The sequence below is a fragment of the Sphaerodactylus townsendi genome, linkage group LG04 (genome assembly GCF_021028975.2).
Source record: "Sphaerodactylus townsendi isolate TG3544 linkage group LG04, MPM_Stown_v2.3, whole genome shotgun sequence".
Taxonomy (NCBI): Eukaryota; Metazoa; Chordata; class Lepidosauria; order Squamata; family Sphaerodactylidae; genus Sphaerodactylus; species Sphaerodactylus townsendi.
The window spans coordinates 80,865,118-80,883,440 of NC_059428.1; positions in this window are offsets into that span (position 1 = coordinate 80,865,118).

The following is an 18,323-nucleotide window of genomic DNA, read 5'->3' on the forward strand; positions in this document are numbered from 1 at the left end:
GCAAACTGCTTGTGCTGCTTTACAGCTAATTCCCTGCCTTCTTATGACTACTCCCTTCCTTGCCATTCATATACTCTTTTATTGCATGGATAGTTGAAAAGGAGTTTGCCCTTTAATTCTAGATGAATTGTTTTTCTTTAATGTTTTACTATTTTGTTACTATGGGTGACTTAGGCAAGGAGCAATTAGCAAATATGAGAGCCAGCACTGAGTCATATGATGCCCCCACAGCTAGTGTGAGATTTGAAACTCTCGCCCTTCCTCATGGTAACCGAAGTTGTCTTCAAGTAGACTCTGATACAATCCCCTGATGATGTGGGTGTTTTCCATATGAGGAAAGGCTTGTATAGGGCTGTTGATAGCACAGCAGCTTCCACATGGCTGGCTGGCTCAAAAGATTTTGGTGCCCTAGGCCAGCCACTACTCTGATGTGCTCTTCCTACTAGCCTGGTACTCAGAAACCCATATGGATAAGCCAGTGTCATGGCCTCAAAAGCTGAGTGGGTGCAGAGTCCGGCCATAACAGAACTGGCAGTTGCCTTGTCCTTCTCTCTCTTTGTCAAGATAGTGACAAGTTATACAAGAACAAAACACAAAAGGCTAGGTGAAGTCGGCCCGCGGGGGTCGCAAGGAAGAGGCGAGACGCGGTGATATCATCCGGTGGAGAGAGCCAGCAGCAGGAAGCGCGGTCCTTGGATCCGATAGCTCTGATCCGTGGGCCTGGCAACTCTGCTGTGTGCTAGTCCCTGGCACCTTTTATTAGGGTTTCTCTGGGGGCTTGTAAAGGAGGTGAATAGGCAGGAGAGCGGGAGAGCAGGAGATCATCATGTGATGCATGATCTCATGGGGCTGCTACGTGCAGGAGGAAGCGTCCGCGTCTGGGTCTAATCCACACCTGGGGGCAAGAGCCCTTTTGTCCCTTTGTCTGGGACACCTGGTGACCGTGAGTCAGGTAGTTCATGACCTGTGACTCATGGGGGAACGGGGGGGTGGGGGAGCGTGTGCGCCCAGAAGGCCGCAGCTGGCACAGGCATTCCATGCGCTCTATCTACGGTTCTGCTGGGTTCGCGGGCTCACCCCTACAGCTAGGGAGTGAATTCTCACTTTCCAGGTAAGGAGTAACCACCATCCTCTCTAACTAATCCTCCAACTAGGAGTCTGAGGGACAGAGTCTCCAGCCATACCTGATATTAATCAAGAAGTCAGCCCTGCAAAACAGCACACTCACAAGCTGAGTTCCACAAAAATTATTTTGGCAGTTGTAACTGATATGGGCTAAGGTACTGGGTTTAGATTGGTGTTATTTGAGTTTGGAACCATCAAAGAAGTATAATTAATAGGTTTATTAATAGAAATGTGCAAAAAGTGTACAAATATAAGAGCAGGAAGTATACAAATATAAAATCATAAATATATTTTTTATAAATTTAAATATAAAAAGTATACAAATATAAAATCAAGGAAGAAAAGAAAATAGCTAATGTAAAATATGAATACAGGTGTTGATCCTCTAGCACAGATATTACCTGATCAGTATGAAGATGCCAAGTCCAGGTAAAGTTTCAAAGTCCAAAATCAAAGAACAGGTATTCTGGTCACACAAGGCCCAACCTGGTCAAAAGGATGACCCAAAGGCAGAGGTGGGATTCAGCCGGTTCCAGACGGTTCGGTAGAACCGGTTGTTAAAATTTTCTCAGTTCGCAGAACCGTTGTTAATGATTAACTCCATAAGGGACAAGGGGGCAATCTCTGTCTCTGGGTGCAACAAAACTCATCAAGTGGGGGATGCAAAATCATCCCCAGGGGCCCCCTGCCCTCCATGGCACCCCCCTGCCCTCCATGGCACCCCCCAATCCCACCCCCACCCTGCAGTGCCCACCCCCACCCCTCACACACTTACTTTCGTTTCAGAACGAGATAGGAATTTGCAGACGATCCCTAACTTAAGTCTCTTTCCGCCAGGCTGTCTCTCTTCAGCCTCCGTCCCTCCCCCGCCCACAGCTAGCCTGAGCAAAGCAGAGGGGAGAAGCAGCTGGCTGCCAGGGGAGAGGAGTCCAGGTACACAGGGTTAGAGGAGAGGCAGGCAGAGGGGCAGGCTGGAAACTGCTGAAGGGTAAGCAGAGCAGCGCCAGAGGACCTACCCCAGAGGAGGAGGTGGAGGAGGATGGGCACGGTGGCCTCTGAGTCCAAGCAGCACCTAGAAGGAAGCACCCCACCCACCCACATCGGGGCTGGGGCTCTGCTTGCTGCTCATGCACAGCCAGGCAGGGCAGGCTTGGATCCCATAGGGCACACGCAGCGAGCTGCTGTGTGTGTGTGTGGGGGGGGGGGAGGTTAGGGTTAAGTTTTACTTATAGCCTTAAGTAAGCCTTTCCCTCTCCTCAGCCTTTTCCCCCACTCATCCTTAGTTCCAAAGTTGCTGCAGTCACAGAAGTCCTTTTCTGGACTTTCTATGCTTTGCAATCTACAGTTTTCTTTCAGTTTGTGAATTTGTCCTCTCCAGATTTTCAAAGGTAGGGCAAAACCTGGAGCAGATCACAGATCTGGCACATCAGGTCTTCCATTTGGGAGTAACAATCCAGGGAAATCCGTGTTCCAGGATTTCAAACAACCTGTTTGGTGAAGTGGGCGCAGAAGGCCGGAGTGGGGAACATTTTTCTTTTCTCCCAGATTGTGCAATGCAACACTCTGTCTATTACCTTACGTTTTAATAAAAGCCATCACTTGTTGGAAGTTCTGGAAGGAGATCTCAGTGCACACACACCCTTTCCTTTTAATGTTAATAAATTAAAGGGAGGTAACCAGAGTTCTAAAACGATCTCAGAAGTCTCATTCTAAAAGTGTATTGAAGACTGGAGTTGCTAATCTGCAGATGGGTGGAATTACTACTGTATTATGCTAAAGCAAGACATTTCTTTATTTTAAAAGTTTGGGAAGGACACCATTTTATTTCTACTATGGACGTTTCTGCATAGCATGCCCAGATGCTGATTCAAAACAAAGGATACAAATATAATACATTGAGGTATTATTTATTACTACTGTTTATATTCTAATATTTTAGCCCTATGTGGAAGTTTAATTTTTGTTGGCCATGCTTCTTGTCCTTTAAATGAGTTGTTAAAAATATAATTAAACTTCATATCTTAAATAAACTTAAATATAATTAAACTTCATATCTAATCATTAATTATGAATATGAGGAAGTTATGGGATTAGCAAAGGGCAGCCTTTCCTGTTCATGAATTATAAATAGATTGGTTGTTGTGGTTTTTCCAGGCTGTTTGGCCGTGGTCTGGTAGATCTTGTTCTAAACGTTTCACCTGCATCTGCAGCTGGCATCTTCAGAGGTGTATCACAACACACTTCTCTATGGGATACACTTCGAAGATGCCAGCTGCAGATGCACGCAAAACTTTAGGAACAGGATCTACTAGACCAAGGTCACACAGTTCAGAAAACCCACAGCAACCAGTTGAATCGGGCCATGAAGTCTTCGACAATTTAGCTGAAGTTCTTTGCAAATGAATGCCAGTGAACTTGAGCTTTGCTATTTGTGCACAATGGAAAGAAATATATATAAACAACATGTTCTTCCCTAGCATGACCATAACAGTCTATTTCCCTAAGGCTGGTACAAGAGTCCCATCTTAAATAGAAGAGCAGAGAACTATGTGTTGTAGAGAGATTTATTTTTTCTCCTGTTACCATCCTGTTACCGTTGCTGCGAGGTACAGTTTGGGAAATGTTTTGCTGGGGGTGGGGTTGTAACAGACCTGTACCCAGCTGTTCCTGCACACTTGAATATTATAGCAATAGAGCAGCCAAAATGCAGGCTGCATTACCTTTGTATTAAAAACAGGGTCCACCTTTGACCCAGTTGAGAAGGAATTATTCTGTTACAGTGATAAGCCAAAATGTATTAAGTTTAGACTTTTAATGAATTTAAGATGGATGTTTTAGTTCATCTGTGTTTTAAATAGTATTTAATGTGATGATTTTATTGTTTATTATACACTGGAAACTTCCCTGAGCCTGGGAGGCGAAGGGTGGCATGTAAACTGTATAAAATAAATGCATTAAATAAAGTAGACTGGAATTGCGTAGGCATTACTACCAGGAAAGCCAGTATGATGAAGTGGTTAGGATCTGGGAGACCCAAGTGTGAATTCCCACTCTGATATGGAAACTGGACCAGGCACTGTCAGAAGGGGATAATGTCGTAAGCTACTTTGGGTATCCCAGATCCTAACCAAAAGCTTGCACTGCATATCACCTCTATAAGCTCTTTGAAAAATTTAGTGTTTTGGCTATCTTCGCGTTCATGTTTCTGCTTGTTCCTTGATTGTATGCCAAGCAAGATTGTCTTGATAGTCTTTGCAACGGACCACAAAGAATCGTGTTTTTACGCAATGTGTGTGATGAGGTATGCCTTGAAGAGTATCCAGTTGATGAGGCAGAGTTAAAGAGTAGAACTAGGAAAAGCAGTTTAGAGCCTGGGACTGGGAAAGTTAAGACTAAGAGCATTGTCAGTATTAAAATTCAATGTGTGCAACTACTGTGAAAAACATGACTTGAGATTTGTCCCTGTCCTCCCTCCCTCCCTGGCTCTGGGCTGTGTTTCCAATGTTGGGAGGCAATTGGGGGTGTTGGATATAATTCCATAAAACGTTTTCTCGGCAGTAATAAAACATTTTGAAAGCATTTTGAAAATGTTGTCAACAAATTTTATTTCTTCTGTGTGGCACAGCCCCATTGCTGTGTTCAGATTTGTGAGTTGGGGCATGTTCTATAATGTGATTGTGACTTTGATATGACCTGGGGCAAAAAAAATCATTGTTTTGTCATGGTGGGAGAGGGCAGCCACCGATGGGGGTGGGGACGCAAAACTCAGATTTTGTCCCCGGGCTCCATTTTCCCTAGATACATCTCTGTTAAAAGAAAATATGACCTTCTACTTTCAGTTTTGTAGAGGCTAAGTTCTGCCTCATGAGGGAGGGCACTGGGCTTGAAAACTGGTGAAAGTACCAACAACAGTACTGGAGGGGAGGTACAGAAAAATCCAGAGGCGGAGTGAGGGGGAACTGCACCTGGGGCGCGCAGACCCTGCGCCCCTGCCGCAGCACTGCCCACCCTGCTCTGGAATGCCCCGCCCCCAGAACGCCCAGGCCACGCCCCCACCGTGTCACTCCCCTCCTGGTCCCGTTGGCCCCACCACCATCGGAACCTGTTGTTAAAATTTTTGAATCCCACCACTGCCCAAAGGTATAACTAAAAGCTATGGGAGGGGGCAAACTAGAATCAATTATCTCAGTTTATGCCAGACTGTCTACAGCTGGCCTGAATCTATTTGACCAGTCAGGAATGTTTCAACATACTACCTGCCCACAGTCAAGCAAGCACTCACTCCTGTCCATGGTTCCTTGTGCAAATGAGATGGAATGTGAGAGCATAAGTCCTTCCTGGTCTCAGCTTTGAAGCTCCCATGATCTGTGTCCTGTATGCATGTACCACTTACCATGTGGCTGAGAAGCAATCTTTGCTTTGAAGTGGGGCTTCTGTTAGGTCTCGGACCCTTAAGCCAACAAATGGACTCTGAAATATTGATCGGTAGCGGTTATTGAGCAGCCATCGAAGTACCACATAAGCAAAGCCAGTTCTGCCAAAGCTGGAATTCACAACCCCCTTTATTCCCAAAGCAAGCCCCCCTCCCAGTTTCCCAAGAATTTGTGAAACAATCTTTGGCACTTAGGCACCCCAAGGTTGCAAGCAGATTGTGAGAGAAAGTCACCTGAGTTCTCACCCCACAAGATAATGAAAGCAACTTTGTTCCCATGGGATGGGAGGACCAGGGAAAGTCTAGTTGTCTACGAGCGTGTGAAGCTGTAAAGCAAAGATAAAGGGAAGAATTTGCAGATGGCAGTGGTTACATTTAGCAGGCTGGTTACATATATTTCCATAAACGCAGCGATGTGTTATTTTAATCTGCCACATGGTTCTAGGAATGCCTCTCAATCAACCAGATAGCATCTCCCTGACAGCTTCCCTGCATCTTTTTGTTTACATTTCCTGATCCACTGTCCCCCACCCCCACAGGAATCACAAGGGGCACCCGGGGCGTTTGTCCCCGGATGTCCCCATTGTAGCTATGCCACTGGCAGCAGGCCTTCACATGCTGCACATGAAGACAGCGTCAATGGATCTGTGTAACTGAGAATCAAACCTGAAGGGAATGTACGCTCAAAGCAAAGGAGACCAAATTTGCATAAATGGCCTGTGCCTATCTCATTATCTTCTCTCTCGCTCTCTGAAACAGCAAGTCATCATGACATTAAGTTCCCAGAGAGTGGCCTTCTGTAACTTTCACTAGACCCAAAAGCCTGAACCAAAGATTTTACAGTCAAGAATCGCTAAGTAAAACTAGTTTATTGACACTCCTTTGAAAGGGCAAAGCAGGGAAAGGCAGGTCAAGTAGGGCTCCATACCTCAAAGCTCTTTGGCTGAGGTTGCAGACTCCCCCTTGGGAAGTTCCTAGAGATTTAGAGGTGAAGCCTGGTGGAGGCAGAGTTTGGGGAGAGAAGATACTTCAGAGGCATAGAATGCTGCAGAGTCCATTATTTTCTCCAGGAGAACTGATCTCTGAAATCTGGAGATCAGGTATCATTTTGGGAGAGTTTCAGCTGCCAGCTGGAAGTTGGCAACACTAGCTGAGGCTCCAGTACACACAGATGTAGATGGGAGCAATTGTGGCCCAGGTTCACACAGACATGGGTCAGCAAGCTATCACTATGTGAGCCAGATAAAAGCATTCCAGGACTTCCAGGTTCCCCACCTTTGCAGGATGTCTCCCACCTGCAACCCTACTTGTCATTACTTGCTGGGCCAGTAGGTGAAGGAAATGGGAAGGGGATGAGCAGCATTATCCCAATGCCAAAATGTCACTTCTGGTGCAACCCAGAATTGACATCACCATTTTAGGAAACACTCTAACATTCATCCAAAACTCTATATCATCCCTGAAATTATAAGTTCCTTCACCCCACGATCTTTTGCCTGTGTAGTTGGAGCCCTGTGGTAGCACAGGTGGTGGGAGCAGGGGAAGGCAGGCTGGGCAGGCAAGCCCCAGCAGCCATCACCACCACTACCCATACAAATGGGCGATGTCACTGTGGCCAGGGCACAGTTCTGCAGTGCTGCTTTCCACAAGCAAGCCTTTTTGACACACCTGGTGACCCTCACCTTTTGGTATCCTAGGCAATATCCTCTTTCACATCTTTTAAAAATTAGCAATTGAATAATGTTATTATAATGATATAACTATATGTCAGGTTCTCTGAATTCCCAACTTTTGAGGGGGTTTTAAAGTTGTCTCAGCAACATATTACCTTCCACGCTGGATTCTGAAATCAGAGCAAAAGAAAACTGTGGTAGTTTCTTAATGAAAACTATAGAAAATTATCCTTTGAACATATTTTGCACTCAGCTGCCCTGATTGCATGGGTAGATGGGAAGAAGCACAGGCCCAGTGACTTATGGTACATAAAGTAAGGCTGGTCACAAGCCTCTATATAGATTGGAATGATTTCATGAGAATCTAAAAAGTACCCTATGAGCCCATACCACTTACTAAACCACTAAAATTGTAGTTGCAAAATCAACCATCTTTCCTTCCTTCAGAGTGCTGAGAAAGAAGGCAGTGTTACCTTTAGGATGCAGACCTATCCCTTTATCATCTCTGTTTTCCATTATGCCTCCATATCAACATACCATTATGGTATTTCACAAACCTGTAAAACCGGTAGTTATTGGTTTTTATCTTTGAAAAACTAGATGCCCTGGGATAGCAGTCACAGTCTCAGAAGAAAAGGCTTGGAAAAAACATTACCACACCCATGAGTATAGCGTGAGCTGGTCTTAACAAAGGGTGTAAGAATCAGTGGCCTCACCATGGCAATTGTCAGCCCCACAGACAACTGTCGTTTTGTCCCACCCACTCTATCCATTCCAAACATATGCCATTTGTCTGCTTCGCATAGGGTTGCCACTCTTCAGCTGTGTCCACCAAACTGACAACAGAAAAAAGTTTAAGTGATTGTCAGCTCCTTGTGGGATGAAACAGTGACATGGGATAGGAGGAAAGTGTCTCATTTATTATGTTTTGTTACTTATAGATGAGCTTGAAGAAGTTTTAAGGAAATTAGAAACCTAACAGGGGGCTAATCGCCCATAAAGGAATTCTGTGATTATTCATATATCTCTCTTTATGGAAATATCAAGTTGATACCATTGTAAAAAGAACTCATGAAAACAATATTTCTGATCTAAACAGTATTTTATGTTTTGATGATCATGTTGTAACACTTAGGACCCTTCTGCACATGCAGAATAATGCACTTTCAATCCACTTTTAATGCATTTTGCAGCTGAATTTTACTATGCAGAATAGCAAAATCCACTTGCAAACAATTGAGAAAGTGGATTGAAAGTGCATTATTCTGCATATGCGGAAAGGGCCTTAATTTATCTGTAAAACAAATATGAAGAATAGAATTATTGGAATTGTTTCTTATGACAAAATATTATTGCAAGTTGTTACTATTTGGTTCATTGGAACCTAAGGCTATTGGTGCAGAGTGGTGGTTGACTGAATCTCCATGTGTGGCCTGGAGTTTCTCCAGAATTACAACTGATCTCCAGACTACAGAAATTAGATCCCCTGGAGATCCTCATTGACTGTGTGTCTGCATTGCATACCTGAAGGTGGTCTACTTCAGAGTACCCGTTGCTTTAACAATGGCAGCTTCAGAAGGTAGATTCTGTATGATGGGGTAAAACAGCTGCTCTCCAGGCTCATTTCAGTTTGGGAAAATGATGCAGGGGGAAGTCTTAAGCCTCCTCTCATTGTATGCCACTTCCAATTCAGATTAGGGCCCCTCACTTCTGCGAACTGACTTGAAGTATGTAACTCATAGTGGACATCTGATTGACAAGACTTAGGACAGATCTAGGTTGGTTGTTTGGAAAATTTAATGCCCAAATATCTGCTCTTCCCCTTTTCAGTTACCATATAAAAAATTATAGGTTAAACCCTAAAACAAAGATACTGGAGTATCCATTTTACTCTAAGGCCGTTTCTGCACGGCCGTAAGGGCGCCTCCATGCCGGCAAGAATTCCGCTGGCGTGGAGGCGGAGGCCATTCGCATGCAAGCATGCGGGCGGCCTCCAGAGAGGCCGGCAGACGGCAGGCGGCTCTGCACGGAGCCACCTCTTCCCCCTTCCCCGTTCCACTCACCGTGTCCCCGTCGTCGGCCTGCTGGCCGTCGCAACCCCGCCCACGCTGCCCTCCAACCTCCAGGGGTCGGAGGACAGCGTGGGCGGGGCTGCGACGGCCAGCAGGCCGACGACGGGTACACGGTGAGTGGAACGGGGAAGGGAAACAGCGTGTTCCCGGCGGTGCTGTTAGCACCGCGCCGCCGGGAACACGCTGTGGAAGGAAAAACAACCCTTTAAAGGGTTGTTTTTCAGGGCGGCTTGACGCCGCCCTGGCGGAGAGGGAGCGGAGTCAGGGCGGCTTGACGGAGTCAGGGCGGCTTGTTTTCAGCCTGTGCCAATGGCTCCCTGGGGACGGCGTTTATCCCGTCCCCAGGGCGCCATTAATAGGCCGTGCGGAAACGGCCTAACTCTTGTCAATTCTTTTATTTCATAGCTTCCTGATAAAAGTCTGCACTTAAATTATTGTAATTCCTCTACAGAATTTTCACATTCAGACTTCCAAATAATCAGAACAGAAATAATACATTTGAAAAGTTAGTAATACTGATCAATAACATAGTGGGTTGGGGTGTGCGTGTGAGAGAGGAAGAGACATATTCCCACTGAGAAAGAATTATAGTTTGAAATGGCATTTTATAAAATTACAGAAAAAGATATAGAGAAATAGATACCAGGGAATTATACAGTTGTCCTCTCTTTAGAAACATGGAGCTTCTATCTCTTACAAATTATATCTTCACAGTGTTCATTGTTTTCTCAACAATATTCTGTGACAAGCTGCTAGGAAAAGTACAGTTCTTTTCAGATGGATTATAGCAATAGATGGTCAAAAGGTATAAGAGCCACCAGGGGATCACTTCTTGTGTGTTTTCTGAACGCAGGAGACAATGTCATTATTTATGTTCCCCCAACTTTAAAACCCATCTCTGTTTTCAGTCACTCTTTGCTTTGTCAATTATGCTTGAAAAACTGGTAGGATACTGAGAGGAAACTTCAGATAAAATCATAATAAATACACAGTGTGGATTCTAGATCCTCATTGTAGATGTAACTTATGCCTAGCTGGATGTCTAAAAAATCATACTTATTCTGATGTCGCACCCTGTCCAGGGTGGGCAAACAAACATACATGGATCTATTTTTTGCCCTGAATTACAGAGCGCGGGATTGCCTCATTTATAGCTCCATAGAACAAGACTGCTATACAGAAAGCCGTGCGAGTTATACCTCAGGTTTAGGATGTAGTACTCGACCTCTAGATGCAGGTTTCGGATTTTTTTAAAAAAAATATTATACAGCAACTTTTCCTGCACACACTCCTCCCAGTCTGTTTGTAGTGTTTTGGAAAAAGCAGTATTACTTTGCCTTTTCCTTGCTTCTGAGGTGCTCCCATCACAGCATGTTTGTGACCATGGCTCTACATTGTTAATTTTTATGTGGACCTTTCCTGTGTATGTGTATTGCTTTCTTTTACACACTTTCCAGTTTTTGGCATTCCCTCTCCCCTGTGCATTTGCACTGTAGTGATGTTGCGCTATATGTCATACAGTTTTGAATTTATCATTCCTGGGCAAGGAGTGCTTTGATAATTGTAATTCGCTCTATGCAGGGCTTCTCTTGAGGTTGCTTCAGCAGCTGCTCCAACTCCTATTTGTTTTCCAGATCAGGTTCAAGGTGTCAGTAGTTACTTTATAAGTCCTAAACTGTCTGAGACCTTTGTACCTTCATGACCACCTGAATATACCCCTCAAAGAGCCCTTTGTTTATCTATGAGCAACTTACGAGTGGTCCCTGGCCCAAAAGCTATCCTGCTGTCCTCAGCTAGGGCCAGAGCCTTTTCAGCTGTGGTCTGTGCCTGGTGGAACACCCATGCAACTTGTAACAAGATTAAGTTTCCGTGTTACCTTGGAATAAGTTGCAAAGATGACCTATTTCATTATAACATATTTTACATACATACATCTGAAAAGAATGATTACAAAAGCCATATCATGAATGTAGAAAGTTTCATCAGAATTCCCCTATTTTCTCTGTTATTAATTATTGTAATTCTCATTCCTTTTCCAATTAACAGTGATGGAATATAATTTGTGTGTTCCCATTTTTGGTGCTTTATCATTTTTCAGATAGCTGCTTTCCCTAATGAATCTGTAAATAAATATTACTAATAATAACAATTGTATGCTATATGTATATGATGTAAGCCATTTTTTAATAAACGAATGGGCTACAAGTTATATATAGTAATAAAACATAGTTGTACTTTTAAGACAATACTCTGAACTCCTTCAGCTGAAAAACCCTGAATGTTTGTTAATGTGAGCTTCAATGATTTCAGATTTTAGGCCTATTTCTATTAAATGTTTGCTACATTTTAGAAGTGTGTACAGTGGACTGCCAGAAAAAGTTGGAAGGGAAATTGCCCAATCACAGCAGTTGGAACCATATTGTGAGGACCTTGAGCATCTTTTAGAGATGAAGTAAAGAGGTGAGTTCCTATTTTGTTGCAGGCCATTGCCTGGCCTCCCTACCATCCAGTGGTGTACCTGCAGAAAATGACACCTAGGGCAAGTACTGAAATTGCACCCACCCAATTGTGCCAAAATGGCACCCTTGGGGAAGAGCAGAGGAAAATGGTGCCCTCAACTTCTTGCCTACCTCTCCGGCGGGCAGATAACTGGGTAGGTGGCAGGCAGCTACCTTTCTGGTGGATGGGTGATGGGCAGCAGGCAGTGGTGGACTGGTGGGCAGCAGGCGGCTACCTCTCCAAATGGCGGGCAGCAAGTGGGTGGGTAGGCAGGCAGTGGGCGGTTACCGCTCTGGTGGGCAGGCAAGTGGCAGGTGGTGGATGGGTGGTCAGCAGGTGGAGGCTGGTGGGTGGGTGTGCGCAGCTCTCATGGGGGGAAGGGGCAGCTGAATGCCCACCCCACATGACACTCAAAAGTGGTGCCTGGGGCATTGTCCTCTTTTGTCCACTCCAGGTACGCCATTGCTGCCACCATCCTATAGACAAGTGGTATTCACTCTACAGCTCAAGGAGAACCATATTTGCAATTACCATGAACCCTGGCATGAGACCTGAACCTCAAGAAACCAACTGCCAACCAAAAGCCCCACTGATCAAGAGACAAGGGTTTGCCTGCTTTCCTGAAACATGGGGCAGGCATCACATGGCAGAATGGTGATCAGAAAAACCACAGGTGATATGCCTCCCAAGTCACTGAGTGAGTATCACATATAATAGTACCAAGCATAGGCCTTGCAATTTCACACACTTTGCAACTTATTATAGAATGAAATGTTAAATGTTTATCGAATTAGGTCCTGCCCTGTTAAAGGAAGGTGTACTTGTTCTGTGTTACTTGCAGATTATCTCACATAGAATTCAGCAACTGAAGACAGATTTACCATTCAAGCTACCTTATTACATTTGCTGTCCACTTCTTTTGTTTTCTATTTCAGTTTCTTAACTAAATAGCATAATTTTGCTGAGTGATTTGCATTCTTTCGTATCTAAGAACTGAATTACTGGAAAAGAAAAAATAACCAGGAATATAAATATTAGCATTACTGAGAGACAGAAGAGCTGTCGCGCTGTTAAGCAGTATAATTTATATACACCTCCTGCCATCTTTTCAGTGGTAACACAACATGGGCGTATTTTTAATCACTGTTCTCCAGATTTACAGTTGAAACATCCAGCTGACATGCAAGTTGAAATGATTTTTCCTCGCAGATTTTTAATTTCAAACAAAACAGAAGATTAAAGAAGAAAAGATGTAATGCTTTCTTTGAAAATAAAAAGTCCAAAATAGCTTAAATGGACAATAGAATGTATTTATTTATAGGTTTTCCAAAAGCACAGAAGACATTAAAAATGTTTATAGTTTTGAGGATTTTTGTTTAAAAATATTTTATCAGCTGTGTTGATGAATCCCAGATGGACTCAAAGGCCCACTCCACACAGCAAATGTATAGCAGGTTGCAGTTGGGATAAAGTAACCCGCTTTCCTGTTTCACGTTCGCAGGCATCTGTGCAGGCAGCGATTAGAGCTCACAGAAACAATCCAGGTTGCTGTTGTGCCTTCGCACAGAGGCGCGTCTATCTTTTTTAATTTACCTCCCACTGATGGGTAGCTATGCAGCATGCACAAATGAACTCCCTCAGCGATGTTGATATCTCACGATACCATGACCATATGCAACTGTGTGGCTACACAGATGGAAGCCATTACATTTTTTTAAAAAAAGAAAGATCAGCCGAATAAAGCACCTCCTGCCCCATCATTCACTCGCAAGCAGCTGCAACCCGGGATTTTTCAAAAGGCTCGCGAATAGCACAATTAAAAAAACAACAACCTGGTTTGGAGGAAATAAACACAGGGCAGACTTGTTTTAGGGGTAGGATCTGTGCAAAGTGCCCCCCCCCCTGAATTTTTCCCATTCTAAACCCATGTTTAATGGTCCATGTGGAGTGGGCCAGAATTACCAACTATATTTGAAAAATAGAGAAAACACTGCAAAGTGTAGAAGGAGGCATAGACTGCTGCTTTTTCTATGGCATGGATGACCAATTATCTGTCTTTCCCTGCCTGCCCTCCATGGGCAAAGTCGTTTCCACACGGTTCAAATATCCCAGGTTGAGCATGGGAAATATCCCGGTTTGGCCGAGAAGTTTGCATGGTTCCCGGTCCTAAAGTAGGTTTATCCCACAATATTTCCCTCATCCTGGGTTTTTCAAAAATTGCCCAAATGGCGATCCTTTTCAAAAATCCTGCGTTGAACCTGCTACTGTGCAAACACAATGGAAGCAGAACCAGTTTATTTATTTATTAATTATTTTATTTTGAGTTTTTTATACCGCCCTACCCCCGAAGGGCTCTGGGCGGTGAACAACAGTTTAAAACATACAATCAAGTCGATTTAAAATAGATACAGCGTTTAAACATATAAAACAGCGTCAGCAACAAAATCCAATTTTAAAAACCTCCGCAAAGGGGGGGAGGGGTCCCATAGATGGTGGAGGGACCCTAGAACAAGAACTAGAGTAGAAGGGGGGAGGGAAGGGGGCACACATCAGCGGCCAGACACTCCAAAAGCCCGGCGGAACAAAAGCCCGGCGGAACAACTCCGTCTTACAGGCCCTGCGGAACTCACCAAGATCCCGCAGGGCCCGGACAGCTGGAGGGAGAGTGTTCCACCAGGCAGGGGCCAGGGCCGTAAAAGCCCTGGCCCAGGTGGAGGCCAGCCGCATCATAGAGGGGCCGGGGACTAGCAGCAAATTGGCCTCTGCTGAACGCAGACATATGGGATAATGCGGTCCCGAAGGTACGGGGGTCCCAGACCGCGTAAGGCCTTAAAGGTCAGCACCCATACCTTGAAGATGATTGTTCCTGCTTAGATTATTGTTCCTGCTTAGCCACCTGATCTCCCCACCGCCTACCCTCTGATCTCCCCACCTGACATCATGTCAGTTTTCAAATCTGCTGAGCCGCCCACCATTGCAGCCCGCCCTTCCCAAAACGTTTCCCCAAGCATGTTTTTTGCTCATGGTATCAACTGGGTGCCATTTTGCTTGGGTTAGTCAGGAGTGGAGTCCCAAAATGTCTGTATTTTATTTGCTGTACATGTACATGTACATTTTCTGAACATTTTCTCAGAGCGCATAGCTAGGGAGATGTGCACTTTGGGCTGAATGTTAGTGGTCTCTGCACAGAGAAGTAAATCACTGTAAACTGAATGGGACTTACTCCCTACGGCTGCTAGCCTCCATATAGAGCCTGGAGATGTCCTGGAATTATAACTGGACTTCACTCCACAGAGATCAGTTCCCCAGAAAAATGTGATGCTTTGGAGGGCAGAAGCTACAGCATTATAACCTGCTGAGACCTCCCTGCAAAAAAAATCTCCAGGAATTTCCTAATCTGGAATTGGCAACTCTATCCCCAAGTACTTGGGTATAGGTTTGCAGATCCATTCTCGCTATCTCACTTTCCCCTTTCAGATAATACAGGACAACTTCTGAGAAGAAATTCACTAGAAAGTTTACTTTTTATTGCAGTGTAAACAACTCTTGTTTAAACAGGGAGGTCAGAGGAAACACTGCCATACCAAGTGTTTACTTTGATGTAACATTTTTGCAGGAACAGTGATTGTACTTGCATCACATGGAGTGATTAGATAGTGCTGATTACTTTATGAGTGGCCAACAATTTGTAATGGGTTTTCTGCCTTTTTTCCCCCTTCTGAGGTTGTGCATGCAGCTTTTCCTGCACCCAAACCCAACCCTCCTGATTTTTTTTAAAATGGCATATTCCAAAGAGATAGGAATGTTACCAGCTGTGGCTGATGCTAGTTTGGTGCTAACAAAGAGAAACATTTTCTCTTTGTATGAAAAGATAAGTGTATGGAAAGGTGCAAAGTCACAGAGAGGTTCTACAGTAAATAGTGTGCATGGGAGGCTTAAAGGTGTTTTTTTCCTCACGTAATTGCTTTATTGTGCAACAAATATGCACTTGTTAGTATTTATGGGCTCTTCATGACTTTCCCCCCAGTCAATGCATCTCTTTCAGATTTTCCTAGCACTTAAACATCAACATTTTTTCACTGCCGAAATGCAATTTCCCCACAGTTAGCACGTCCTTTGACATTTGGAGTGCTATATTTACTGAGGCTGTGTGGCTATGACAATAATCCTGTTCCTAAAACTTACAACTTCTTTGGTGAAGTCCAGCTCATTTTCTTTGCTTACTATTGTTGGTCTTTTATGTAGATTTCTGCATGGAGGGCGGGAGATTTGGCAAACACCTGGAAAACTCCTTCCTCTCAGGATCTGCCCTGGGAAAGGTGAGAGGGGGTGTTACATAAAAAATGGAAATAGAAAGAAGAGGAACAACTTCAAGAAAATGATATCAGTTCCCATTGCTCTTTAGAAGATTTTTAACCAAAATACCTAGGGTGCTCAATACATTTTTCAACTAAGATCTTAAAGAGTTTCCTCTTTTCTTCCCAGTTCTTCACCCACAGCAATCACCAAGCATTTAAAAAAAAAAGCTCTAGGCTCTTTCTCAGTAATTCTGGAGGATAGGATTCTTCTGGTTGTGGTGGATTTTCTGGGCTGTGTGGCCGTGGTCAGGTAGATCTTGTTCCTAATGTTTCGCCTGCATCTGTGGCTGGCATTTTCAGAGGTGTATCACAGAGAGAAGTATGTTACACACTGTGTCTAGTGAAAAGGGAATGTTTAGTGGGGTATATATTGTCCATGTCCCAGGGTGGGGAACCCAATCAGTAAGTGTTTGGGTGGAACTTGCTATGCAAAGGTGTGATTGAGTGCACTGTATTGCGGGTGGGGTTATCAGTCCATTTACATTTGTAGTCACATTTACATTCCCTGCAGCAGCAGCAGTATTGGTGAATGCAAATCCTGTCTCTGGGTGGAGTTCATTGTCCATGAATTTAGCATTCCCTTAGCATGCCCTTGGCCTTTGATTCTGATGTTTTTAAGTACTGGTAGCCTTTGACAATACATCGATAGGATTCTTGTTTAAAAGATTAAGCAGGCAGCACCCCCAAGCATATTAATCTCATTAACCCACCATCAGAAAAGGCTACTTCCATGGCATCACAAGATCTCAGTTTTTCCATCTGTAAAGTTCTATTTTTTAAATTTCTGTGAGTTCTGGCTCACGTTTGGAGAAACATCCTCCATAGTCTGCCTGACTTACATAGGTCCTGGTTCAGAATTAATTATAGGATAAGTTAAAGATAAAGTATGACTACATCTCATCATGTACAAATAGGGGTGTAAAATATCAAGAGGCAAGGGGCTCAATTGGCACTACCTGCAGGTAAGCTAGAAGAAGGATGGAAATCTTCCCTATGAGTAGAAACAATAATTAGTTGGACAGTGAGAACATGATAGCCCTTTCCAAATGCTGAAAGTCTATATAATTGATGTGCATACAGGAAGGCAGTGGGACTATGGCTGAGCCCCAGCTCCAATTTACAAGCATTCATTAGAACATATGCATAGAACCAATGCATGAACAAATGTACATGAACAGAGGTCCCTTTGCATGCTAAAAAGGAGGATTCCCAACTGTGCAGAGACCACCCTGCACACACACATCTTTATGTGCCCAGGTTCAGTGCACACATTCCACTGCGTATGGATAGCTCAGGAACAGAACACCATTCCCATTCTCCCCAGTTTCATGTCCATTCATTCTATAACCTCTGAGCATCTGTAAAGGGCCAGAACTATCTATTACCCAAATCCTTGTATTAAAAGCTACCACTACCCAAACAGAACTGCATACAGTAGAGGATCAATATAACTGTTAAGTATTGGTGAAAGAACTGATTCCCGTGGAACTACTCAGGACAAATCTCACACTGCCGAGTCAGAGACCCTGATGATGACTAAATATTTACAGTTAAAAGAGACTGAAACCACTCCAAAACCATCTTCCTATCTTAATAGCCATTCTGCACACAATGCATGTCAGTAACATGAAATAGTCAAGTAAGATCAGAAGTGGTACATTCCTTTTATAAATTGAGATCCTTCATCAGAGCAGCTAAAACCATGTTCCTAACCCAGGCCTCAAACCAGCTTGATGTGGGTCATGGGCAGATATGTTATCCAGGAAACCCTGGTCACTGTGTCCTCATCCTCTCAATCACTGTGCCCAGAAAATTCTGATATAGACCTACAACTGGCCAAGATTTTTGAGATTAAAGAGTACTGTTTATATATATAAAAAAAGAATCATGGCACCTTTCAGAGATTCTGAAAACCCTTTCTCTAAAAGTAAAAGTTATGCATTAATCAGAAACCACAGATAATCCATTATAAAACAAAACCAAACACTTAAGTCAGTAACAAGTCCTCCTACCCATTTACTTCCCCCTCCAGTTTGCTAAGAGGGCTTCGATTGTGGAAGCATTCTAGAAATCCACAGTGGTGAATTTAGTGTGCCATCTAGTGACCATTTATATTGTAAGGGAGCACACACACATTTCCCTTGCAGTTTTGAGTAGGCTTTTT